The following is a 27551-nucleotide window of genomic DNA, read 5'->3' on the forward strand; positions in this document are numbered from 1 at the left end:
TTTAAAAAATGTTTAAAGCAGAAGAATTCCAATAACATCAATATCAAGGTCAAGGTCTCCAGCAGAACACACAGTTATTTCAGGAAATCATTTTTTTTTCATGGCAATAAGGGGATATGCTTTTAAATGAAACCTTAGCCTGGCCTTCATTACAAGCGATTCCACCCTGTACCTCTGAAAAGCTATATTACTTTTTATACACAAAGTTATCACTATATTTAAATTAATATTTTAAAGTGAGTACAAACAAAATAGGTGCTACTTATAATAGCTATTTACAGTACCTAAGAAAAGCAAATGTTTTGACTGTTATACTGACTTACACAGATATTAAATCCAACTTTTGTATGCATCAAATTTGATTCTTCAGAAAAACTAAAGGAAATGAAAAGTAGCAGTGTATTTATATAACATAGTTTACAGCTAGTAGCACATGTACTATGCTTTATGTCTTATATTAGTCTAAATACTTTAGAATGTATACATTATAATAAATGAGGAGTAAGAGAAGTTACAGCTTTGAACCCTAAGAAGTTGAGCTAGCAGATGTTAAGATTAAATTACTAACATTTTAAATATATATTCTGTATAGCAATTGTTTTATATTGATCATTTTTTTCAAAAAAAATTAGGGTAGTTTACTAGGTAGGATATTTTAGATGAAATATATGTTCTAATTCAGCTGCTCATCTCTAAAAGTAGTTAATAAAATGGCAATTACTTTGCATACCCTCCTTAACTCTTATTGTTCCTGATATCAAGAAAAGAAATGGGCAATCATTTAAATTATATATATTGTAACTACATTCAAAACTAGTTGGATTTTTCCTTCTGAATAAAAACACCTATCTTCCAAATTTCAACCATGTAATCTAAACAGTTTGTTTAGGAGAAATAAGTTTTCAAAACTATTATTATAAAAAACAGTATGTAACAGTAAAAAGAATTAGTCATCAACATTTTTTTCTTGTCAATAGCATTTTGAAATGTACATAAGGAAATTAAGTTGAAGACAGAGATCAAAATATATATAGATCCAGAAATGTTTAAGTGTGTTCAAAGCCAACAATAACAGAAGTGGTTTACTAAAACGGCAAGCAAGCAAGCAAGGACGTAAACTGCACAACATGCCAACAGGAAGTAAGTGCTGAGACACGAAGCAGGGAAGGAGGCACAGGGACATAAAATGGGGAGGTTTAGAAAGCTTATTTTTAATGACTAGAAACAGAGGGACAAGAGAGCCACCCTGTATAACTTTTCTTTCCTTTCTTTTTTCTCTTTCTTTCTTTCTTTCTTTCTTTCTTTCTTCCTTTCTTTCTTTCTTTTTTAAGAAGTACATTTAGAAGTCTCCCTTTCTAGATTCAATCATGCAGTTCAATTTCCTGGGCTGCTGGGTTTCCCAAAGGCACTTACTATATACCCAGCATTACTCCTGTGCCAAAGTGTCTCTCCCTCTAAGGTGTGCTTTTCTCCCTTAACAGCCTAGACCTTTCTGGGTAAAAAGTTCCAGAAAATAAATATGAAAGGACTTTTTGTAATTGTACACAAAAATTCTTTTGCAGTTGAAAACAAAATGTTATTTCTTTTGTCTTAATTTTTCTCAATTAAAAAAAAGCCAGGTTGACTCATCAATAAGGAGGTTGGATCCCTGAAACAACCATAGTCCATTCCACCACAGACCTGTGAACAAACATTTCACACAGAGGAGGAAGGGGACCCTGTTAATGACCAGAATGGTGATATCACTATCACCTTCGAATGACACTAGGCATAAGGTAAGCAGGAATGCAGGAAGCAGGTGACACACCTCTCTGACTCAGCCTAGTTTCAGTGCTTGCAAATCCTGACTCCATTATTTCCTTCCTATGTCATTTTGGGCAACTGGTTTCACTTCTCTGTGCACTGCTTTCTCTAGAGTAAAATGGAATAACAATCATATTGGCTTTACAATTAATACATATAAAGCATTTTATATTAATATCTATCAGGAACTGGTCGGCACTAAACTAGATACCAAGGATATATTTAGAAAAATATCTAACATATACTATGAATTCAGTAATTTAAGAATCAAAAAGCCTTATCTGGCACTCCAACACTCATATTATTATAAATGTTTATAAGGAGGGTAATTATTTAACATACATACATACATACATACATACATACATACAGGGGAAGTTTGGTACTCTAGTCCAGAATCAAGTACATGAATATTTCTCTGATAAAACATACAGACTTAGTAAGCTAAATAAAGACTACAAGTGGACTCACATAAGCTCAGGTCAGGATCTGCCATCAATTTGGTTCATGAACATGTTTTTTAACTTGTCAAAATCTTTTGGACTTTAGAAGAATTGGTAGGTTTCTATTTATGAAATAAGGGATAACCTTCAACTGAAATCTTTTTCTCACTAATTCTCAAGGTACAAGTGACAAAATAAATTGCTAAGACCATTGCGGAAATGAAAATACCTTCAGGCATGGAAAATGCAAGAGTGCATAATTAATCTGTGGTACATATTAATCTAAACATTCTCTTGCTCTGATATGGTGTTTTCTAGATTCTCAGCCTGCAAATTCATTCCATAAACACCTCTCAAATTCTCTTTTTAAAAAATGTTAAAAGTAATTTTTGAATGTAAGATAGAATGCTTAGGGCTTATGACTGCTTAATAATACACTCCTATTTATTCCATAGGAAAAAGAAGACAAAAGTTTGGAAATGGAAAATGAAGAGTTAGTTGGAAAGCATGTGTCTCACAAGAACACTGAAGCCACTGTAGTTGTTCTTGGGGGCGGGGGAATAGGAATAAATGCTATAGCAAACTGGTAAGCCATTCTGCTGCTACCAAAGGAATTCTCTCCACATTGCATTTGAAAGAAATATTTGCAGCTCTTCAAGAGCCTACAATAATTGGTTCAAGATGTTTTTCTCATGGCTGGTCAGCTGTGGATAAAGGGTGTGTACAACCTCATGGAAGCTGACTTTTACTCATTACTCCATATGTTGGTACTTATCTCTCCTAATTTTTCACATACTGATTTTGTATTAAAGCTGTAGCTTTCTTCAAGGCCTATGCCTCCCAGTCCATGGTGATCCTGTATACAAAAGCAAGTCAAGAAGGCCTGAAAAAATCGAGAACATTATAATGCCTCATGGTTTTCCCCTTCTTGTTATCCTTCTACTCAATGAGACTGTAGCAGAAGATCTGAATGCCATTTATGAACTGAAACCTTAAAGCTATATTTCAGTACTTAACTTCTCAGTTGTCAGAGAACATTTCAAGGCTTATCTGGGTTCTAACAAATAGCTATTGTTGATTTAAGGCTCCCCTTCAAAGTAAGCTTACACACACACACACACACATACACACACACACACACACACACAAAATTTTGAAGGTGTACAGTACACTCATCAAATACTATCAGGTAGAAATGATTGATGTATGTCTCTCAAATGGCTTCCTTTCACTTTGTTGTTTTATAAACCCACAGAGACCAAATATGCCAAAATACCAATGCCTTCAGTAACTCTGGGAGAGAATGCAGAGCAGTGCTTTTAGACTTAAATTTAAACATAAGAAACTCAGAACAAAGAATGACAAACTAAAAGTTAAAGATGAAACTTTTGGATAATTCTTCTGGGATATTCTTTTTAGCATTTACTATTTCAATTTATATTCTATTCCATTTTTAATCACTCAAGACAGTAGCTTCTAAATGTCTGAGAAACATCTGAAGTTTTTATATAGTCTTTTTCCTATCCTGCATGTATTTAGCCCAATATTAAATTACCATGTTTTTATCCAAGTATTTACATGAAATACAGAAGTGAAAATAAGTATTAGTCACTGACTATATACTAGCAGTAAGATATAAATTAACTAGAAATATTTTCATGTTTTCTTACCATTTTTCTGTCTCCTTCTCAAACTTATAAATTCATGTATGTCAGGAGGGCACACCTTAATTAAGCCAAATGACATGTGACATTTGCACAAATTTGCAATGCCAATGTAATGATTTACAGCGGGATCTGCACCTCACAGCCATGCTTATCTTTTCATTGAAACTGAAGTCTTGGGAGCTATTAGCCTAAGAAAAATGATCTTCAGATCCCTAAAGTGTGTGTAGGGGGCACAGTTTACAGATTCCAACATACTCATCTTTCTCTTCCCATTTGCAGCCCACTCAACTAACAGAAACTGGCAGCTTTGCTATCCTGCTATGGCTTTCTTTTTTTAAGCTGAGGATTTTATGATTTCAAAAGGTACAGAGTAGGAGCCAGAAGTCAAGAATGTACATTCAACTTTTAATTTAGTTGGGGCTACTTAAAGCAAAATAAATAATATTACACCCTTTATAATTCAAAGCCCAATTCTGTTCATGTCATAATTGCTTGTTTATACTCATAAATGGAGATTGCCCAGAATACCTATATAATTACTGACACTTAAAATATTTCCATCTAATTCTTTTTAAGTATATATTGCATAATTAGTTCTACTGACCAATAAGAAACAGGCAAAAATCAAGCAGCCACCTACTATCCTAATCTGCTTGTTGGCCTTAACCTTTACACAATCTTATTTCAGCAAAGCCAAACATTCACACTAAAATAAAACTGCTATCTTAGTGTCCATTGGAACACAGATAGTCACAGCTTTACTGTCTTTTGCTGGAATAGGAGCAGCTCAGATTCAAAACAAGAAAACTGAATTTCAGGTTTTAGAGAAAGAGAGGCAAGCAGATACACAGGTATCACACCATTAAGATTTAGTTGTTCATTACCATCTTCAAAATGTTATGTACTATATAGAAATCAGCACCCTTTTGCTTTAGTAATGTAATCAAACAGAACAATCTTAAAATCATGGATGGCATTAATACAAAACAAATTCTATGACCACCATAATCTGCCGTTCACAACGAGATGTTTTGGGTGCACTGCTTCAACTTTCATTTTGTAGAGCTCTAGATAAAATCCGACACAGTGGGGAAGCAAAGGAGCCGACTAATTCTGAAAGTATCTCTTCAAATTTCAACTTGCTAGTCAGACTGAATGCAAATCTCTATCCATGGAAAGTTAATGTAGCAACTCAAGTAAACAGCCCATTTTGATTTCATACTTTGCCCCACTGAAAAGGAAGCCATGTTCAAATAGTAAGATCTAGTTCTATTGCATATGCTTGACTGAACTAGTAACACACAGCTTGTTTTCCTAGTTACCAGGTACCTTCTCAGCCTGTATGCTATACTGTGGGGCTGCCTGCTTTTAAACTCCCTACCTTTGTTTATATGTTCTCTGTTCTACATACTTGTTAAGGATCTGTGAACAATTTTGCAATTCTCCCACATATCATATGATATCTATTAGGGACAATGCCACTTTTCACTTACCGGTTCTGGATAACAGTCTTTCCTGGTGACAGAAAGCTCAAGCTTCCATTTGCTGAAACTCCCTCTTCTCAGCTTGGTAAATCTGATTATAAAATGGCTTTGTTCTGATCACACAAGGCACTTTTTTCCCACAAAAGTTTGCTAACGAATTATCTGCATTTCATTCCTGTGACAAAATGAATCAGACAAAAGGGAAAAGGGGGACAGGGAATAAGTCCACACAAGTTCTTGGCACAAATTTTCAGCTACATTTTTCTCAGTTTAATCAGTAAGCTGCATTAAAGTGACAGTTACCAGTTCTGGAAGCCAGAGTTTGATCAAATCAGCTACAAGAAATCTCAGTGTCTTGCACTGGTTTGTAGACCCCCACAGCTGCAGCCATCTATCACACAGAGGAATCCTTGGACAGTCCTCACCCCCATCCTGCTCCTGATAGCAGCAGCCAGTGGGAGAGTGGAGAGTGGACAGTTTTCTAACCCCGGACTTCTTATAGGGACCTGACAATTAGCTGCTGACCAATCGCAACCAACACCTAGTACCTAAGTCACATGACAGGGCAGTCCCTATGCCTGTAGAATTTCTGAATTACTGGGGTTATACAAAGGACACTCATTCAGAAAAAGGGGGGGTTGTCATAAGCCAAAACAGAAAATGCCCCGGCTGTGACAACTCGAGCTTTAAAACAAGTAACACCCTAGCCTCACGCAGACAAAGAAGGAGCTGAGACCCAGCCAAGATGGGAATCAAAAGAATGTCTGGCATGTATTAAAAAATAATCCCAAAGCAGAGGCTGAGTTTTAAAACTCAGTTCAGCTAAAAATGAACTGCTCATCCCACTTCTGACAATCTTCCCGACAATTTCACATTCTAAGCTTCATTCTGCACAGCTCCACAGAGGCTTGCAGATGAGAGAGGTGCATAAGTTTCTCTTCCCTTTCCACAAAGGGCCCCAAGAGAGGATTCCTAAATCAAACACATTTCCTTTAAAGACAATTATTAAAAAATTAAACAAATTTAACTATCCTTGGGACAATCTTTATGCTAACTACATATCATGTCCCCTTCCATTTTCATTTGTTCATATCAAGATCACTCTTGTTAAGTAAACAAGCCCCACTTCATGAAGTAGCTGCCAATTTATTTTAATATGCCAAATTTTACTTAAACACCACTTATGCCTCAGAAAAACACACAAACACCCTAACCATTTCTTCATTCTCTGAAAATGGTACTTACTCTGAAAATGGTTCCTTGTTTGGATTCCTCTCCTGACATCTAAAGTAAAATCATGGACTCAATCTCTTCTTCCCAAACCAGACGCCCAATTTGCTCAGGCAAAACTGCAATAGCTATTTCTCCAAGGCAAGCCCAGAGCACTGTGCTGCTTGCCATTCCCAATTTATGGAAGGAAGCATATGTCAAACAAACCAGGTGATGACTCACTCTACCTCCCCCGCCCATATTTTCCCCAGAATGGGAGGGTAGTGTAAGTACAGCCCATTTGGATATGACTCAGTTTTATTAGACTGTTGGTTGTAGTTGATCTGACAAGCTCCCTTTTTTTCTCATTTTTCTTTTCTAGATCATGCATTTAAGGATCAGAATGCATGTTCTAGTGGGTTTCAAAGCATTCAATCATGTAAACAAGAAAGCTCCGAGATTATATTTTAAGCCTCAGCTAAGCTCTGGCCCCACTTTCTAATATGTAATGTTTCAGAGCCATATGCTGTAAATTTTACAATTAAGGCCACTGAACAGTCAAGTTCATACAACAGTGGGGAAAAGGTTTTCTACATGCAGGTCTGCCTTGTGTCTGTACCATGGGAGGAACCCAGTTTTAAATCTCTTGTTGGGGCCCATGTGGCAGGTTCTTCAGGAAGTGGTCAGGGACCTGAGAGCCGAGCCGTGTAACAGGCTTTCACTTTTGTGTGTACTGCAATTTGCACTCTAACCTGAGTCACTTACATAGACTCACAAATTCAACAATGGCCTCACCACACCCCAACATCTGAATAGTCTTTTGATGTCAACTTGTTTAATAGCTGAAGATAAAAGCCTTAAAAAAATCACCAAATAGTCTCTGGGGAAATACCAATCAAATAAACTGCTTCCTAGTCTCCTATTCAGTATGATGTTTAACTACCATGATGAGAGTGGCATTACATGCATGGAGTCAATTATTCTCAGGTATTTGAGAGATAGGAAGAAATGGAATAATAAGTGCAATCCCCCTGGACTTGCACGCATGCACACATACACACACACACACACACACACACACACACACACACACACACACAATTTGAACAGCTCAGGCAAGGAGTCAAACTACAGTTATCTCTTTCAGCACACTTCCTTTAACCTTGAGCAAAGTCAGCAACTGCTTTGATGAGGGCTTTTGCTGTTGATTAAACCTTGATGGATAACTAGTTATGTTACAATGTAGGATATACCTTCTATTTTCAAGACACAAAGCAAATAGCTAAGCTAATTCTCCAACTCACAGATGACACATAAAAGATACACACATGGAAATATTAAAAAAAAGCTAATTTGCAAGTTGATCATTCACTTTATAAATATGTAAAAAAATTCCCCTGTAAGTTTTTTTACTGGAATAAACACTACTCTAAATTTTCATAAGGAAATCAGTTTTCAGAAATTAAACTTAAAAACTACTTGAAAGTACATTTCCAAATTATACTTTAAGTCTTTCTATTTTAAGTACAGGCACATAATTTTCAACTAGTTATTAAAACCTGTTCATATTTCAACAGGGATATATTAATCTAGCCCCTGTCATTTTCCAAATAGAGCTTTATTAGCTTAAAGACAGTTACCTTTCCATGGTACACAGAAAACATCAAGTCTATAATTACTTAGCATTTGATGGAAACTAACACAGAGTGTGAAAGCAGACTTTAATAAAAATCAAAGAACCAAAACTCTGGCATCTGAAGAAACATGGAACACATATAAAATCTCTTAAAAATCTGGAGAATGGCTGGTGTTTCAATCTTGGTTCCTCCATTCCTAGCTTTGCACCTGAACTGAAAAGGGTTGACTGGTGTTTGAGTCACACACAGCAGTTATTCTATCACTTAAAAATAACATTTAAAACTACTTTATTAGTGATGACAAACACCTGACCAAGCCATTATTTCTATAGAGCATTTCAGAATCTGTTTGAGCTTTTCCCATCACATTTTCTGGAGTATCCTTAAAGTCAGTGCAGAAGAGAGCTATGACAAGATGGAACCAGTCAGAAAAGACATTCTGAAACTCCCATAGCTGCCCAAGCATTGTGACAAAAAGCCTGCCTTGCAGCACACACAGGAGCATGGAAGATTGTGTAGAGTTGTGGCAAGATGATAAGGAGTTAGTTCAAGGCCAGCCTAGGTAAAACCATGCCTCAAAATTAAAACAAAACAAAATGAAGTAAAACAACAACAATAACAAAACAGAACTCTCATTCTAGTTGGCCTAGATAGGTCAAGACATTAGAACTGTCAGCAGCCAGGAAAAGGTAAATGAGTCAAAAAACTGGAAGAACATTATAGCCCTGTTCAAGGTAGAGTACTGTCCTGGGCATGGTGCAGAGCACCTCCAAACAGCTCCTAATGAAAGCGATAATGAGTACAGACCCAGAGTAGACCCATGATCTACTCTTTTGTTTTGTTTTCCTCTATAAGGCCAACACATAAAACCCCATGACATTTACCCTAAGGGAGGCTCAGACAGTTGAGTGAAGAACCTTAGTATATGTTCTCTGTAAGATTATCTTTCATTAAGAAATTCTACTTCCTCTGAATACATGAAGCTCTGGTTCCACCTGAAAGCTATATGAAGCAGTTCAACCATCTTACAAGCCCTCTGGTAACAAAAGCTAATAGTTTCCAGTCAACATGTGACATAGTTAATGGATGAAAAAAAATAGCAGGCAGACATCTCTGAGGTACAAGTATACTTTATAAATGTGAAGATCCTCAAATACTGTACTCTGCTGAAGGGCAAAGTGTGAGCAAGTGATCAAGCATAATGGGGGTAAGACAGCAAAATGGAGAGATGGTAGTATTGTATAAGGCTCCGGGATTCACCCCTTTAGGTGGGAGCTTGGGTTAGAGGTAGAGATCCAGTTCAACTCTGAACTAAAAGGTTGCTTTGGAGAAATAGCACAGGGTTCTCTCTCTGTCAGAAACCAAAATACTAAACAATCTGATTTTTTCAGTTCTAGAAACCCCAACTATAGGTCAAGGTGAGCACAAACAGCCCAAGATCCTATACTGGCCTTGGGATGGTATTGCCTAAAGGAACATGGGAGAGTCACTTCCTTTCTGTTTTTCATCTCCTGGAGAATAAACATAAACAAGAAAATACAATGAAGAAACAAAAATCTTGCTTCAGTGATGTTCACCACATTACCAAGGCTGGGCAGCCACCCCCAATAGATCTCTTAAATTCCAAGGGAGGCAAGAACAGCCTCAAGCCTCCATGTCACACTGTTCATTCAAGCTAATAAAGTGACTTCATCAGTTGTATTTTGTAACAATCAAAAATCTGAAGAATGTCAAGTATGATAATACATGTGTATAATTCCCTGCCTTTGGAAGCAGAGGCAGGAGGAATACAAATTCACTCTGAGCTACAGAGTGAGATCCTGGCTACAAAACACCAAAGAATCACGTCTTATTTAGCAAAATATTCTACTTTCAGAGCACATTAACTTCATGTGTATTTTACATAAAATTTCCAGTTATCAGAATTAGGAACATGCCTCCCTGGCTAGGCTACATGAATGCCCTGACAAACATGTACATAAACTACATGCAGATTTATGTATGATACTGGGAACATGTCTTTATGAGAACTGGACTGTGCTCTAAGCTTTTCATCTCATAGAAAGAGCTGCCTGCCTTCTTGCAGTGATTTCACCCAGAAGCTGAATACTTCACTCAGAAAATTTTTTATTACTTGTCTCCTGTCCCCACCCATTTTAAAGAACGAATTGACTCAGTTCTTTGATGACAACAACATTGTGGGTGGAAGTGAATACAGGAGTGGGCAGGGTAGGAGAAGAAGAGGAGGACAAGGAGGAAGAGGGAGAGGAAGGAAAAGAGGAGGAGGAGAAGGGAAAGAGAAAGGAGCCAAAAGCTGACTCATGCCATGTGAGTAATCTTAGGGTTTTTTCTTCTTCCTAAGGATATAAATCAAATTAAGCTTGTTTTGCTGTGGGTGAAGGAAAGAGAATATAATAATATTATGAATCAGAGCAATTATCAACTATGTGACACTCACTAAAAATTAACTACAATCACTGCTTTCTCACAAGCTGTCCAAAAGATGAAAGAGCACTTGTTAATCAATATAATCCTTGACAAAAATCCCTTAAGTTTCAACTCCATTATAATGCTCTTCTCTAAAAAGAATAAAATTCCTTTTGCACATATATTTCAGAAACAAGACTTACTTCATAGCCCACTGTGAGACAGTCTTTGGTTTTGAAGGTTAGTGACAAGCACACAAGATAATACTAGGTAGAGACCAGGACAAAATACAGAATTGTAAGATTGATTACTCAGAAAATGATTTTAACCTCTCAAAAGCATCCCACTGGAAATGATGACTACATTAGTGGGACAAACACTCAGGAGAAAGTGGGTATCTCTGTCTTAATAGTTTGGAGTAAGAAGAAAGTTATCATACGAACCTTAGACTCAAACATATGAGTTCTCAGGACTCACGGACTCATATATTTACTAGGAACAATTAGAAAAAGGTAGACCCAAATCAAATACAAATTGAGCTATTAGAAATATACACAGGAATATATGTAGAGGAGGATCATCCCTCTGCAGACCCACACCTTCCAGTACCTGGACACAAAGGCAGGTCAATTGCTGAGTTTGAAGCCAGTCCATGTAGGCACAGTGAGACCGTTTGTTAAATGAAAAGTGGATAGCTTAAAAGAAAAGCTTTTAACCAACCAAATTAGTATTTTCTGCTCTTGTGCAGATATAAATAAGGAATTAAAGAGGCCTTTCTCCCCTTGAAAGTGTTGACTCTGGAACCCATGTACTCAGGCATGCTAGCTAAGTGCTCTACCACTTAGCTATACTTGCTGTTGTGCTAAACAACAGAGCTAACAAGGCAATATTTTATACAAATCCAGTTCCTTACAGAATGATCCATAGTGATCAAAGAGGACAGTGCTTTTGTCACATTGTTAGGTTTTCCAAAGTTCATTTCTATAGGATAGTAGTTTTGTACTAGTACCCTTAATGGAGTCTCTAATATATTATTTCAAGACAATTTTGAATATGCCAAGGCTTTTAAATTTCTGGGGTTCTTTGTTTTCCTTGACTTAGAAATTTTAATGAGTAACAATGAGTTCTTTGTGGATGGCAATTTGTGTAACCAAGTTTACCTATCTGCAAATCTGTCTGAATAACAATAACAAATCTTAGTCAAGATATACTGTCTATCACTGTTGGGTTTATATAAAATGAGCCACATCTGTTCTCAGACTCACCAATGTAGCTATCTACCCCTTCAGCCATCAAGTTCTCTGCCAAGCTTATATGACTTATTTTTCAGTCAGCATTCTCCAAACTCACAATCTCAGATTTTCTATATCACAGAAACAATACTCTCAAATCCAATTTTTCCACATCCTGTTCTATTCTTGCTGTAAACGGATAAAAGACATTTCTATACTTGAGGAGATGGATCAATTGGAAAGTACTTATTTTCAAGCACAAGGATCTAATGTCAGTCATTAGAGCCCATGTAAAAAAAAATTGCACAAATCTGTAATTCCAGTGCTGGGTGAGCTAGAGCAACTAGCTCCCTAGGGTGCGCTGGCCAGCCTCCTTTAGCCTACTTAGTGAGCTGCAGGCTAGTGACAGTCCCTGTATCCAAACAAAAATGGACAAGGCCACCCCCAGTCTCCATACATGCATATGCACCTGCACACACATAAACACACACATGTAGATCTTCTAAGGGGAAAACAGTGAGATGAAAAATCAAAACAGATCTCATCAATCCCCAGAGTAAAAGCACCCTAAACAGAAGAGTCATTGAACAACCTGCTTAGATACTTTCTGTTCTCTACTACACTAAGTATTCAGAGTAAGCTAGGGTGGGTATAGGGGCTGCCAAGCATTTGTTGAGTGCTGAAAATCACAGGTTTCAGGGGGACCATAGATTTTAAGTGGAAGTGAATTCCAGATTGTTTATAATTGATCACTAAGTATAAGAGATGAAATATAGTAAGAAAGACATGCCCTGGAGAACATGAATCTGGTCAAGGACAGTGGATATTCAGTGGTAGAGTGGTGATCTTTGTTGAGAATTGACAAAGTAAAAGAGTCAGTAGAAGCACAAAGCAAAAAGTGGTGAATAGGGTGGTCAGCATACTAATGCCCCTCACAAAACAAACCACATCTACTCTAGAAATCTATCTTTGATAGGTAGAGAACAACGTAATACCAGAAAACACGAATGAAACAGCAAGAAATGAATCAAAATAAAAAAGGGAGCTTCATAGACAAGGGATGAAAGCAATTAATGGTCTTATTGAGTAGTGACATCTATGCATGGTACATATGCATAAAGGTTCAGTGGTTGGTACTCAACAGTTGCCTAATTGGACTTATGCTCCACTCAACAGGAGTGAAATTAGTCCCAGTACTAGAAATTTCAGTACTAGCCCTGGAAGCTGATTGAGTTTATTTTGACATTCTGTCAAGCCAATTCCAGTATGATTCCTTACTACATTCTAAATCTTATCTTTATACCCACAAATAAGTAGCTACCACCCCTCATCAAAGAAGCCTTTCTTTATAGAAAATGGAAAGCGTCACAGAAAACTACAACTGGACACCATACAGAAATCAACAGACCATAGAAAGCTTAGACCCAATAGACATGAATACATCGTACCTCCTGCATCTATGGCTCAGGGAACATAGAGGACAAGGAGGTGAAAAGATTCTAAGAGCCAGAATACCAGGAAGCTTGCTGTGAAATGCTTGTCTAGAAATGGCCAGAACAATGGCATTATCAGTGGACATGTTAACATGGAAAGGGGATGTTCCATTCCTAGACAAAGAACTACAGGTACCTAATGAATGTTGGGAGGAAATCAGCCTTACCCAGGGATGAGGCCCCTAATTAGTTTTCCAATCCAATCATATGTACACTATCAACAAAAACTGACTTGGCAGATATTTACAAATATGTGTGCATACACAGAAATATATATATGTCATATATACATACATATATATATATTTCTGAGAGAGAGAGAGAGAGAGAGAGAGAGAGAGAGAGAAAGAGAGAGAGAGAGAGAGACTGTTAACTTAAGAATGAAAGGGCATGGGAGGGTAGTGGGAAGGGGGAAAGAGAGTGGGGAAAGGGAAGTATTTCTATTTCAATTAAAAAATATCCTAAAAATGGAAAAGGGAAACATGAAAAGAAAGGTTTTATCTTATTTGAAGAATTCCATTTTAATAATAAAGGTTAGTTCCCAATCTTGAACCTATTAAGTCCCCACTTTCCATTTTCTATGTACCTTTCTACCCACCTCCTAATTTACCCTAATTTACTCTTATCCAGCATATAACCAAACTACCAGAATCATTTATTCTATGGCAAATCAACTAGCAGGATAATGTTGGAAACCAAAACTACCAAAAGATTAAAGACACATTTGCAATGGGTAGTGCAGAGGGGCCTGCCTGCTGAATGAAGTACGGGGGCACACCAGCCTGGTTTTGAAGGACCAGGTATGGAACCCAGGTCCTTGTATGTCCTAGATATGGTAATCTTCACTGATAACTTGACTGAAATCACCACCTAGGAGACTCAGCTGTGAGGATGTTTTCAGGGATGTACAAATGGAGAGGGAAGGACCACCTTGAATGTGAATATCACCATGTCAACTGTAGTCCTAACCTTAACAAAAACAAAAGCAAAAGTGAACTGAATACCTGCCTCTGGATAAAATGTGACCAACTGCCTTCAGCTCCTGCTGTGTCAGCAACATACACAATGACACTATGAGCCAAAAATCAACCCTTTATTTGAGACAGGGTCTCTCACTCTAGGAATAATTCTCCCATTTAAGCCTTAGTAGCTGGGACATGTTGTGACAATAATGTATACTTCTAGTCTGACCTCAAAAATCAGGAAATTTTCTAAGGTGATGTAGCTACTGGCTATGACCAAACTACCCTTTTATCTCTATTGCACTACCTAGCAAAGCCATTTGAAAGAATGAGATAATCTAGCCACAGCAAGTAACAGTTGTGAAAGATGTCATCACAGGTCAAGAACTGTATGCTGGAAACTCCAGACCTCTTTGCCATGTCCTCTTGCCTTAATAGCCTATAGCTTTTTCAAAAGAAGCAAACTTACTGAAAAGAGTTTTCCTTAAACTAATCACAACAAGCAAAGTCGAATCTTGCCAATGGTCCCAATGTTAAAAGAAAAAGATGGGGAAACCAAGAAATCCTTACAAACACCTGGCTAGCATTTATCTTTCTCAGAGTAGTGCAACAGCAACAGTTTCTTTCATGGAAACTGAAATATGAACATTTCTAAACAAAAAATGGAAAAAATTAAAATTCATAATTCACTTTAGAGTTCTATGATTCAATTTCATCTATGCTGAAACACTACTAGTTTGATTAAAATCTATTCTTTCAGACTACCATTAGGAAAGGAACACACTTTGCCACTTAACTATGCCGTAAAGACAGACAGGGTTGATGGCCAAACTAGTTTTTCATTACTTCATTCTGAGGAATTGAGAAATATCCTCTTCCTTTACTTCACTACTTGTAATGGATCAGCAGGTCTATAAGTAATGTGGTAATGGGCCATAAAACAGCTTTGACTACTTCTACCTTCCAAGGTGTTGCTCTGAAAGGTAGAGTCCCAGTCATTTTCTAAACTTCACTAATACTGAATTCTCTCCCTACCACCATCATGCTTTCCTGAATATATAAGGGTACTACCATTCCAAAGTCAACAAAATTCCCTTTCAAAAGAATTATATTGAGAGCCTATCTTATAACAGGCAGACAGCCAATCTATACAGAACTAGGAACATAGACAACATATATGGTCAAGCAAACACATGGATATCAGACTAAACACTGGCTCTATAGTAATCAGTGCTGAGCAGGTAACAACTGGTGTCCCATCCACTGCCACATGCATCCCAATTTTAGAAATGGTAAGATCTAAGGATGTGTCTGAGAGAAATCCCCTTAGACTCTGTGAAATATACATGTTGTGCGTTTTCCTCTAAAACTGAGTAAATCTACATTCCTTATCTATTTCTCACCACATTACCCTGTATACTCATTAAGTCATTCAACATCTTACCAAATTCTTCCTAACTCCTAGGAACAACGCTGGGTGTACGTAATATAGTCTGGAGTTTCCAAACTATAAGGAAAAGAAATAGAATCAAAGAAATACAAAGTAGACTAGTTAGTGATAAAGTGTTCAGGGAGAAGAGGGGAGGGATAGTTAGAGGCAGACTAAATTGTCATGGAAGCAGATTCCATAAATATCTGGGCTGTAAATGAAGAGGGCATGACAGAGAGGAAAGAACTGGAGGTGGAAATATATCTCAGGGATTAGATTAGTACAAAGTCTGGTGTCACACAGCAGGATGAAGATGGTAGAAAGAAGAGAGAAATGAGTCTGGTTAGGCTGGACAGACACAGGGAAGTAGGTTACACAGGGCTTCCTGGATAAGTCATAACAGTTACCAATCCTTAGCTCTAAGAAACAAAACCATAGAAAGTTTTTGATCATGTGAGTGAGTTATCCAAGGATCTTTGGAGGGTGTTTTAATAATACCCTACTTTCTGTTCTATGGCAAACTACCTGACATAACTTACATAAAGGTTTTCATTTGGCTCACAATTTAGAAGTTTTAGGCCACAAGTGATTTGTTCCATTTCTTTAGGTCTGTGCTGAGATTGAAGGATGTTAGAGAAGTAAATGGTAGGTGGAGGACTGAGGCCCTTAAATATGAAGGGTTTGGTGCCACAATAGGGAGCTCAACAAAGGTGTACTGGCTAGTTTTATTGACAGCTTGATACAGGCTAGAGTCATCTGAAAGGAAAGACCTAAGTGGAAGAATGTCCCCAAAAGATCCAGCTCTAAGGTATTGTCTTAATTAGTCATCAATGGGGGAAGGGCCCAGTCCATGGTAGGTGGTGCCACCATCTGTGGGTTGGTGGTCCTGGGTTCCATAAGAAAGTAGGCTGAGCATGTCATTGGAAGCAATCCAGTAAGCAGCACTCTTCATGGCCTCTGCATCAGCTCCTGCCTCCACGTTCCTACCCTGCTTAAGTTCTTGTCCTGATTTCCCTCAATGATGGACTAAGATATGGAAGTGTAAGCCAAATAAACCCTTTCCTCCCTAACTTGCTTTTGGTTATGGTGTTTCATCACAGAAAAAAGAAAACTATAACTAATACAAAAAGTACAAAAGGAAGTGGCAAGGAATATCCTTTAGGGAATCAGTGGCATCAGGAATCAAAATGAAGAGCATTTGATCAGTTGGCAAACTGATGGACACTAGAACCAGTATGGAACCACTTATATCATACTGAATTTCAACTGTGAAAGTCCTGGGTGCTCTTGACTGGGGAAGAAGGGGCACCATTTTTAACTATAGAGTAGCCTACAGAGCATAGAAGAAGAAGGATGCCAGGCAGTCCTAAGAAACAACTCAGACAAAGAGAAATGACACTGAGGCTTCAGGAAGGAAGTGGGTGGTAGGTGGTAGAACAGATGACAAAGGAACACAGGTCAAGTTCAGGAGCTTAATGAGGCTAGCCTTCACTCCAGTAAGGCAAAATAGGTAACTCAGAGGAGCACACATGTAAATATACTGGTACAGCCCACTTAGTTTTCTTCCAAGCCATGACTTTGTTTAAGAAGTTCTCTTCAGACTTGGGTTACTTTGATCTCTTGTCTGGCTACTTATTGTTGCTGCTGCCACACTGGCCAAAAGAAGCCTGCAGCCTCAATCCATGTTTATTAAGGCAATGAAACAAAAGACTTAGTTGATAATATACCCCAGAATAATCTAATAATCTGTGATTAAGACTGAAGTATCTAGCAAACCTTAAACTCCAAGTGTTCAGCAGAGATGTGAGTAATCAATGGTGTTTAGCTTGTCGTTGTTGTTAAGAAACACAAACTCTGAGCAAAAGTACATCAATATTTTAGAATATCAATATTCTAGACTGTTGTTTAGAACACTAATCCAAAGTCACAACAACTTTAGCAGCACACATTGCTTGAAAACACCTAAGTAAACAACTTATTCAGATCTGTCTCTAAACTGAAGATTGAACATGTCTCCATGAATGACATGGCTCCAATAAACAGGAACAGCAACATACAGTACCTCCCAGAGAGTTAGCAAGCACCAAATAGTATCTATCTGTAGCTATACAACAAAATCTGACTAGAGTTCTTGGGAACTGAACACATAATATCCAACCACCAAGCATCTTGAAGACTAGATAGAACATAACTGCACATGAAATTGCCATTTACTGATTGCAAGAATTCTATATACCTGTTGCCTATGAACAACAGAATCAAAATTCTTAGGGTGTTATCAAGGATACATACACAAAATCTGGGGTACCTGAATTAGTTTATGCCAGATAAGGACAGGCAAATGGGGTTCAGAACACAGATTGCTCAGGTCAAATGCCAGCACTACCCAACTCTACTGGTCACAGGATGTGTAACCTTGGTATTAGCAAGAATTAGTACAAGAACCTTTCAGGAAAACCACAAAAACAGATCAGTAGAATGTTACATATTTTTAGGACACTACTGTACTACAGAATTTGTACTATAAAATTTGATGGCAAAAAAAAAAAACCCTTAAGTTGCAAAACTAACTTTTAGATTGTTTCAACATGCCAACACAGCTGTAGTGAAGATTAGAAGCATATGATTCACATTTTAGAAGGGAGAGACTGGAAATAGATTGTAGGATTGCTTCAGGCCCCTTTTGTCCTTGTCACCTCTGAGGTTCTCTTCTGGAACTCCAGAGGAGCAATGGCATAAAACACTGTCTAATGAATTACTGAAGACCTTGTACCCTGCAGGGAAATGGCCCTCTGAAGGCTCTCCACTATGAAAAGAGACAGATCTAAGCAAGCTCAGCAAGAACAAGGAGTGGGTTTGCAAGTGAAGCAAGGCCACCAACTCTCAATTTTGCCATCTTTGCCCCTTATCATGAGATTTGGAGCCCCTTGAAATGACATATAGCTTACCTAGTGAAGCTGTGTGGCTGTAAAGATACAGGATCTATCTTCTTGTTTCTCTTCTTTCTTTTATTTGGTTCACTGATTTGCTTTTGTGGGTTTTCAGGTGTGTCTATAGTGTTGCTGCGGATAGTGTATTGAAGCAAGTGTCTGACTACTGAACTATATCCTCATCCCTATTAGCTGAAAATCCTAAGAGGAGTGTGGTCTCTACAAAAAATCTCATCAACACACCAGCCCTCCCTGCCTTCCGCATCTCAGGTGACTAAGAACTCCCAGTGATAACTCAGCCATACCTGTCCCCACCTGTTCTACCCTAGATGGAAAGAAACTGGTGTTAGATGCTAAATAGAACAAGATGGCATGAACTGGTTTCCATTTCAAAACTCTAGTACTGAACAAAGAACAGATGTGCCCAAACAAAGGGAAATGATGTCTCAGCACATGAAACTGTATATTTGTATCACCTACACATGATGTGCTCTGAAGACCACAGAAATACTAGCTTGTTCTTGACAAAGATAATTTTCTCTTAACCTTACAATGTGTAGTCCCATGGCTAGCAACTGAGACAGTAGAAACATAATTCACAGAGAGTATAAATAAAAGTAAGAAAAGATCAGACAGGGTATGTAGCTCTGGTCTAGTATGTACAATGGTATAATATGTACAAAAGCCGTAGGCTCTATCCCTAACACCACAGCAAACAGATCAGGGGAATACTGTACATCATCTAAGGAAGCATGTGGAATCCAAAGGAATGGGAAGCATACCTTCAGCTTCTCCATGCTTTCTTCAAATGACCTGGGGGATGAGAAGTAGGGTGGGTGGGTAAGTAGCCCAACATGGTAACCTGGACCAAGGCAAACTTCCTGCCAGAAGCTAGAAGAGCCCTGCTGGCAGCTCCATTCTTTGTTGCCTGCCCTACTTTCAAACTCCCACAGTACTCAGCCTTCAGAATACTCAGGTGTGTACTGACTAAGGTGAACACCACTTGAATGAGCAGCAAGAACTGCCAAGACACAAGGGTGAGCTGGGTGTAATACTGCAGGAAGGCCTGAAAAGAGTAAAAGAACATGACTGGCAGCAATAGAAGACTCAAGGACCTGTACTACCACTTTCCTTGTTTTTCTTGTTTCATTCTCCCCACCCCCACTCGCTTCTAAAGACAGATAATCTCAATAACCTAGGCTATCCTTGAATACCATTCTCCCATTTCAACCTCCCCCATGTTCTGGATTTACACGTATGAAGTACCCCATCAGCCAAAATGACTTAGTCTTTGTGCCTACATTTCTATTCCTAAAGAGAATGAAATATCTGCAGGTGTGGCCAATGAGCCACACAAAGTTGGTCCACAAAGAGCATATCTCAGGCATTACAAGTAAGGAGTCTTGCTCCCCATATCCTGACCCAGATCTCACCCAAGGTACCCCATTCCACAAAAAGTTCTCTGTGAGAAGAAGCTTGTGAAACAGGGGAGATCTCAAGCAAGATCCCCTTCCTAAAGGCCAAATCCATTAATACAGACAAAACATGAAAGCAAGCCAGGACTGACAATGGAACATGGACTCTATTTGCCAGGAAAGGCAATTCTCCACAGCCCCATCTTCCTAACTTAGCCATGTGAGGACACAGGTCCAAAGAGCCCCATTTCCCAGGTTGAGGCTGTGGGGATTATTTTTTGATTTGTTTTGTTTTGAAACAGGGTCTCTCAATGTAGTTCTGGATGTCCTCGAACTCACTATATACACCAGGCTGGCCTGGAGCTCACAGTTTTCTGCCTGCTTCTGCCTTCTAAATGCTAAGACTTAAAGGCACAGGCCATCATGCCAGGTCCAATTTCTCAGTTTTTCAACCAAGAAATATACTATATTATTTCTAGGTATATAGAGTTAAAAAATATGTAGAGTTCCTTCAATGCCTAAGGTTTAACATATGTATGAGCTCAAAATATAACATAAAATCAGCAAACAAGCCAGATATTACATTAGGAAGCAAATTATATGCCAATATTCTTTGGTTTTCCTCCAACAAGATAACTGGAGGTCATCAGTATCTGCTATATCAGTAGCAGAGTTCTGCCTAGCATATATAAGGACTGAGATTCCAACAGGTGCACTGTGTGCTACAACTAAACAAACAAGCAATAATCACCACCAACAAAACCAACTCCATGCTGTCAATGGGGAATATTTATATAGTTTTAAGTCAAGGTGATGGAATATGGCATGTGTCTCTGGACTTACAAGAGTGCTAAGATGTGGGATGGGTTGTCTCCTGCCTTTTAGAATGGGGATTCTTACAGAAAACAGCAAAGAATGTGCTCCTGGGTTATTAGGTGCATTTCTTAGTGTATGTGTTGCATGTACCTGTGCATGTGGGTAAAGGCCAGAGTTTGAGGTCCAGTGTCTTCTTAGACACTTCTTTCTATCTTATTTCTGAGATAGGGTATCTCACTAAACCTGGAACACATCAATTCAGCTAGACTGGCTGACCAGCAACCTCCAGGGATTCACTTGTCTCTGTTTCCCTAGGACCAAGGTTACAGATGTGTGCTGATGTGCCCAGCTTTTGCATGGATGCTGCAGATCCAGCCTCTGGCTCATATGATTATGGTACAAGTACTTTACAAACTAAGCCAGCTTCCTAGGCCAATTCATCAACTTGAGATAATCTTAAGATAATTTTCTATTTGTTTCTTTCTTGTGATAAAAGTTAAATGATTACCAGATAAAAGTTAATATACTTCAATTAACTGCATCATTAATCTCTAGATCTCCACATTTTTCTGAAAAGATATGAAAATTATCTTTAATTTAGTTCTTTTCTATTTTCCTATACTTTTTGTTAATTATATGTTTAGTAGAGACATGTTGGCATTTTCTTTAAATATAATTTGAAGAGAGCACAAATCATTTTTCAGATGTCAAAGCAGATGCCATAATTAAAAAAGGAGTTACCAGCTTCTGGCTATTATAAATAAGGCTGCTATGAACATGATGGAGCATGTGTCCTTATTACATGTTGGAGCATCTTCTGGGTATATGCCCAGGAGTGGTATAGCTGGGTCCTCAAGTACTACTATGTCCAATTTTCTGAGGAACTGCCAAACTGATTTCCAGAGTGGTTGTATCAGTTTGCAATCCCACCAGCAATGAAGTAATGTTCCTCTTTCTCCACAACCTCTCCAGCATCTGCTATCACCTGATTTTTTTTATCCTAGCCAATCTGACTGGTGTGAGGTGGAATCTCAGAGTTGTTTTGATTTGCATTTCTCTGATGACTAAGGATGTTGAACATTTCTTTAGGTGCTTCTCAACCATTCGGTATTCATCTGTTGAGAATTCTTTGTTTAGCTATGTACCCTATTTTTAATAGGGTTATTTGCTTCTCTGGGGTCTAACTTCTTGATTTCTTTGTATATATTGGATATTAGCCCGTCTATCGGATATAGGATTGGTGAAGAACTTTTCCCAATCTGTTGGTTGCCATTTTATCCTATTGACAGTGTCCTTTGTCTTATAGAAGCTTTGCAACTTTATGAGGTCCCATTTGTCAGTTCTTGATCTTAGAGCATAAGCTATTGGTGTTCTGTTCAGGAAACTTTCCCCTGTGTCCATGTGCTTGAGGCTCTTCACCACTTTCTTTTCTATGAGTCCCTCAACAGAGGAATGGATACAGAAAACGTGGTACATTTACACAAGGGAGTACTACTCAGCTATTAAAAACAATGAATTTATGAAATTCTTAGGGAAATGGATGGATCTGGAGAATATCATCCTGAGTGAGGTAACCCAATTACAAAAGAACACACATGGTATGCACTCACTGATAAGTGAATATTAGCCCAGAATCTTGGAATACCCAAGATACAATCCACAAACCACAAGAAACTCAAGAAAGACCAAAGTGTGGATACTTTGATCCTTCTTAGAAGGAGGAACAAATACCCATGGAAAGAGTTGCAGGGACAAACTATAGAGCAGAGACTGAAGGAAGGATAATCCAGAGACTGCCTCACCTGGGAATCCTTCCCATATTCAATCACCAAACCAAGACAATATTGTGGATGCCAGCAAGTGCTGGCTGACAGGAGCCTGATATAGCTGTGTCCTGAGAGGCTCTGCCAGTGCCTGACTAATACAGAAGTAGAGGCTCACAGCCATCCATTGAACTGAGCACAGAGTACCCAATGAAGGAGCTAGAGAAAGGACCCAAGGAGCTGAAGGGTTTGCAGCCCCTTAGGATGATCAACACTATGAACTAACTAGTACCCTCAGAGCTTCCAGGGACTAAACCACCAACCAAAGAGTACACATGGTAGACTCATGGCTCCAGCTACATATGTAGCAGAGGATGATGGCCTAGTCTGTCATCAATGGGAGGAGAGGCCCTTGGTCCTGTGAAGTTTCTATGGCCCAGTGTAGGGGAATGCCAGGGTGGGAGAGGGTGGGTTGGTGAGTGGGGTGGGTGGGGGGAAGAGGGAACAGGTTTATTTTTTTTTGGAGGGGAAACTAGGAGAAGGGATATTCTTTGAAATGTAAATAAAGAAAATATCTAATAAGAAAAGGAGTTATCATTTCTTTTTCCAAGGACTAGAATAACATCCATTCCTTGTATAAAGCCAGCAGCTTTCAGTTCTAATTAGGTCTCATCCTTTGTTTTCTCCATGTTAGTGCCCTTAAAGTTCCTAACTCCCTGTCTACTAACCACTTCTCACTCAGTACAGTGACAATCCCTCCTCTTACTGAAGGAGGATGTGTCTATAGCATGCTGCAGAGAGTAGTTCTTCTGATGCTCAAAATTCCTACATTGAATAGTACATGGGGCTGCAGGAAATCCATGTTCACTCCCTTGTCTTGTCTATTTCAATCATTTTAGATGACTTGGTAGAACACAAATGTGGCATAAACAACTTCATGTTGTATAAAACATAGTTATTTTCTTTAAACATGCGAGACTTGTATCAGAACACTCCTGAGTTCCTAATCTGCAGCATCCCAGGTGTACTTTCCCGTGGTGAGAGATACTTTTAGTTTGAAGGACAAACTACCATTAGACTATGTGAGCCTCTTCCCTACTGTGCCATTTGTCAAAAACCTTACCTTTGATTTCTAAGGTTCTCCTCTCCTATAAGCTATGTCCTACCTCTTCAGTGAGATTTTAACTTGCAGTAAGTATTCTGAAATGTCTAATAATGACAAGATTGTTCCAGAATCCATGTTAGCTTTTTTTTTTCCAGTTCTGGCTACTTAGGATACTATACAAGAGAAAATGTTGTGGGGGTGGATGAGCACACAGGGCCTCTAAACTACAATGGCCTTGCAACCCAAGGTACAATCTAGACACTTAAAACAGAACTTTGTGGGGCTGGAGAGGTAGCTTGGTGGTTAAGAGCACTTGCTTCAATTCTGGAGGACCAGCTTTTCATCTCCAACACCCACACCAGGTAGTATACAACTACCTATAGCACCAGTTCCAGAGATCCAACACTCTGCTATTCCCTATGGGTACCTATACACACGGTGCACATAAAGTTACATGGGCACACACATAGACAAATAAAAATGAAAAAAAGTAAATCTTTTTAAAAGAGAACTCAACAATTGGCCTATATTAATATCATATGATGCTCAAAAAGCAGTGTCCTTACAGTAAGATACATTTGTCTTTGTCATCTCACTGGTTTTTCTGCTTACCCACAATCTCCTTACTGCTAATCCAATGCAGTGCTCCTCAGTGATTTGCATTACTTAAGGCTCAGAGGCAATTTAATAGTGGCCTTTACATACAGACTTGACTACCAGCTCATTATCACCTCCATGACAAAGAGCTCCAGGCAAAATGATAGGGGTGGGGAAGCAGCTTGAGAAAAATAGAGTAAGTGTATCCTAAACATGAAAATGTTTTTAAAAGGAGCTTACACGTAAATCCTTAATGATAGTAAACTTCCAGTTTCTACTTTTCGAGATGTCCCTTCCAGGCACCTGATTTCCAATACCAGCTCATAAATTTCAAAAGTAACACTATATCCAAAATGAATACAACTAAAGACCATGCTGCTATCTTCTATCATCTCTCACCATAGAAAGGATTCTTAAGTTTTAGGAAGAACCTGAACTAAATAAATATTTCAAGTGTTTTTTCCACTTCAAGAAACCCTCCTAGGTAGTCATAAAAACATAGCACTCTCAATAAGGATATCTAATAATAGCAGCACATATAACCCCCCCCCCAGTACTTACAACCTCCCACCCTAATTTCTATGGTGATTCTCACTTCTCTCCTAGCATATCATATAATTTATTGGGGTATATAAAATACTGAACATTTATAGCTTTTCCTAATAAATTTTTCTCTTAAAATTGAGAATTTAGGCCAGAATCCTCTATAAGATCCTAAATGAATCAAGGATGAGTATGAACTCTAGGATGACTTTCTAAGACTCTTCACATTTTACACTCAGGAAACGCTAGAAATTGTTCAAGTGAAAGCATGCTATGTAGTTGGAAAGTCACCAGTGAAATATTAATTACAGCTGAAATCTGACATACACTCTCCTATATTCTCTGGGTAGAATATATTCCTGTGATTAAAAATACATTCCATTTCCTCAAATTGCAAATCCAATCTGTCAAACTGCATGCATGTCAAGACCATAAAAGCAGCTTAAATTCTGAAACCTAACCTGCTAAACATTCTGAACAGCCCTTCTCTAAGGAAAGGTTGAAAGAAATCTGTTTTACAGCTGTCTACATTTGAAAATTACAAAAGGGTTTCAAAATCATTCCTAATAAAACTGCTAAATGTGAACAGGACCACAAATTCTCAATCTAAATTTACATCTCTATATGTGTTATAAATGGTACCCAAATATAAAAATTTTCCTTGTGCTCCTACGAACACAAAAGTATTTAAGAGGTCTGTAAGATCCCTGTAAGCAGACATTGGCATAAGTCCTTGCATACTGTAGGCTATATCTTTAAAAGGTATCAAAGGAAAAGCATATGAAATGCTGTGATCTCCACCCTCTGCCACTTAAGACTTACTGCCCACGCACTGCACAGTCCCCTGCCAGTATCCTGCATCCACCCTTTCTTTCAAGCCTACTACATTAGACCATGGAAACTCAGGATGTGTGGCCAGAGGCCCCTGCTTTGAATCCAGCTGGCTTGCCACGTGGCGTGGCCATGACCCTTAGTCACACTTCAGCTGACATCCTGTGAGTGGGCTCAAGTTGGAGGCAGACCTTCTCACTATGTAACCCGCCCTACTCCTGGAAATGCAAACCCCTGTTCCCTAAAACATTCCATTCGCAATTCCACAACAGGGCTTCCTGCTCCCCGCCCCTCAGGAACATCAGGTATTTGAATATCCTTACCACCCTGGGAACACCATAAATCATTTCATCAGTCCCTATCAAGATAGGCATTTCTATCTTACTTGAGATTTTCAGAGACACTTGTTCCCAGAACCTCACTAACTACTACAGCTACAATAACCACTTTTATAGGCATTATAAACATATTTAACATTCTAAATTCCAGATGTGACCCTATGAAACACGTACAACAAAACTCTTCTCATGAAAGAAGTACCTGTTCATTCAGCAGAGAGTGAATCTCCTGTGTTGGTCACAGAAGCATTATCTCCATGGTCCTTTTTCTAAGATGGAATGAAAAGACTTCCTAAAATTCTTGCGTTTGCCTGGGCCTGATTGTGTGTGCCTATAATCCCAGCTACTTGGAAGGCTGAGCCACAAAGACCCTAAGTTCAAAGGCTGCCTAGGCTAAAAAGTGAGTAAGATCTTGTCTCAAAACAAAAAGTAAAAAATAGTAGTATGCATATAGTTCAGTGATTCAATCTTCAATCTTCAATGAGGCATAAGGATACATGAAAGGAAGAGAGGGAAAATCTCTGTATATTTTTTTCTCTTTCAAAAGTCAGTCTCTGTCTCTATCTGTCTCTCTGTCTCTCTGCCTCTCTGCCTCTCTCTCCCTCCCTCTCCCTCTCTCTCTCTCTGTGTGTATTTTCTTGGGAGCAAAGGTTTTCTTTGCATGTTAGGCAAAAATCTCTACCACTGAGGTATACTCCCAGTCCATTTGCCTTAATAATAAGGGAAGTAACAAAAAAATACATTTCTCCAGTCTAATGTGGTTATTAAGGTTTTGTTTATGAGCTGATACAACTAGGGCTGCTCAATAACAAAAGTACCCACATCTTCCTCCAAAATTTTAATGTAGACTGTAGAAATTATTTTTCAAGCAAGGATGTAAAGCTTGGGAAAGCTACAGTCAAGGAGCAGCGCATGCCCCCATCATTTACCCTCCTCCTCATCAAATTCACAATCAGATATGGATGGAGTCTTCACACTCTGTCTCCTATCTTAACCAGGGTTTACAATTGTAAAACCTAGAGCAGTTACATGAGGACTTTGCAGAGTCAATAGTAGCAGACAGCCTAGGAAAGATAACCAGAACTTGAAATACTAGCAAACTGGCAGTGAGTCTCCTCCAGTATGCCCAAATCTGGGCTTAACACAGTTACCAGACACCAGCTGCTGGCAAAGGAGAAGCAGGAGATGTCCATAGTTCTGGCTCCAGCCATGAAAGAGAACTTCTGATGCTTCTTCCCTCCTCTCTCTCTCTCTCTCTCTCTCTCTCTCTCTCTCTCTCTCTCTCTCTCTCTCTCTCTCTTTCTCCCTCTCTCTCTCTCTCTCTGTGTCTCTGTCTCTCTCTGTCTCTCTGTCTCTGTCTCTGTCTCTCTCTCTGTCTCTCTCTCTCTCTCTCTCCCTGTGTGTGTGTGTGTGTGTGTGTGTGTTTG

General features: G+C 38.7%; 1 long non-coding RNA gene across 2 annotated transcripts in view; it reads right to left on the reverse strand.

Annotated features, from left to right (window-relative positions):
* Positions 1-27551, reverse strand: part of LOC116072636 — a 74565-nt gene that overhangs the window by 11714 nt on the left and 35300 nt on the right. Inside the window, exons 1-2 of one of the 2 annotated variants that reach the window (XR_004111535.1) lie at positions 5701-6162; positions 5407-5572 (exon numbers count right to left, since the gene is read on the reverse strand). This is a non-coding gene — a long non-coding RNA (uncharacterized LOC116072636). Of the gene's footprint in view, positions 1-5406; positions 5573-5700; positions 6163-27551 lie in introns of those variants that run through there. The other variant, XR_004111533.1, reaches the window with a different exon arrangement.

This window comes from Mastomys coucha, chromosome X, assembly GCF_008632895.1.
Source record: "Mastomys coucha isolate ucsf_1 chromosome X, UCSF_Mcou_1, whole genome shotgun sequence".
Taxonomy (NCBI): domain Eukaryota; kingdom Metazoa; phylum Chordata; class Mammalia; order Rodentia; family Muridae; genus Mastomys; species Mastomys coucha.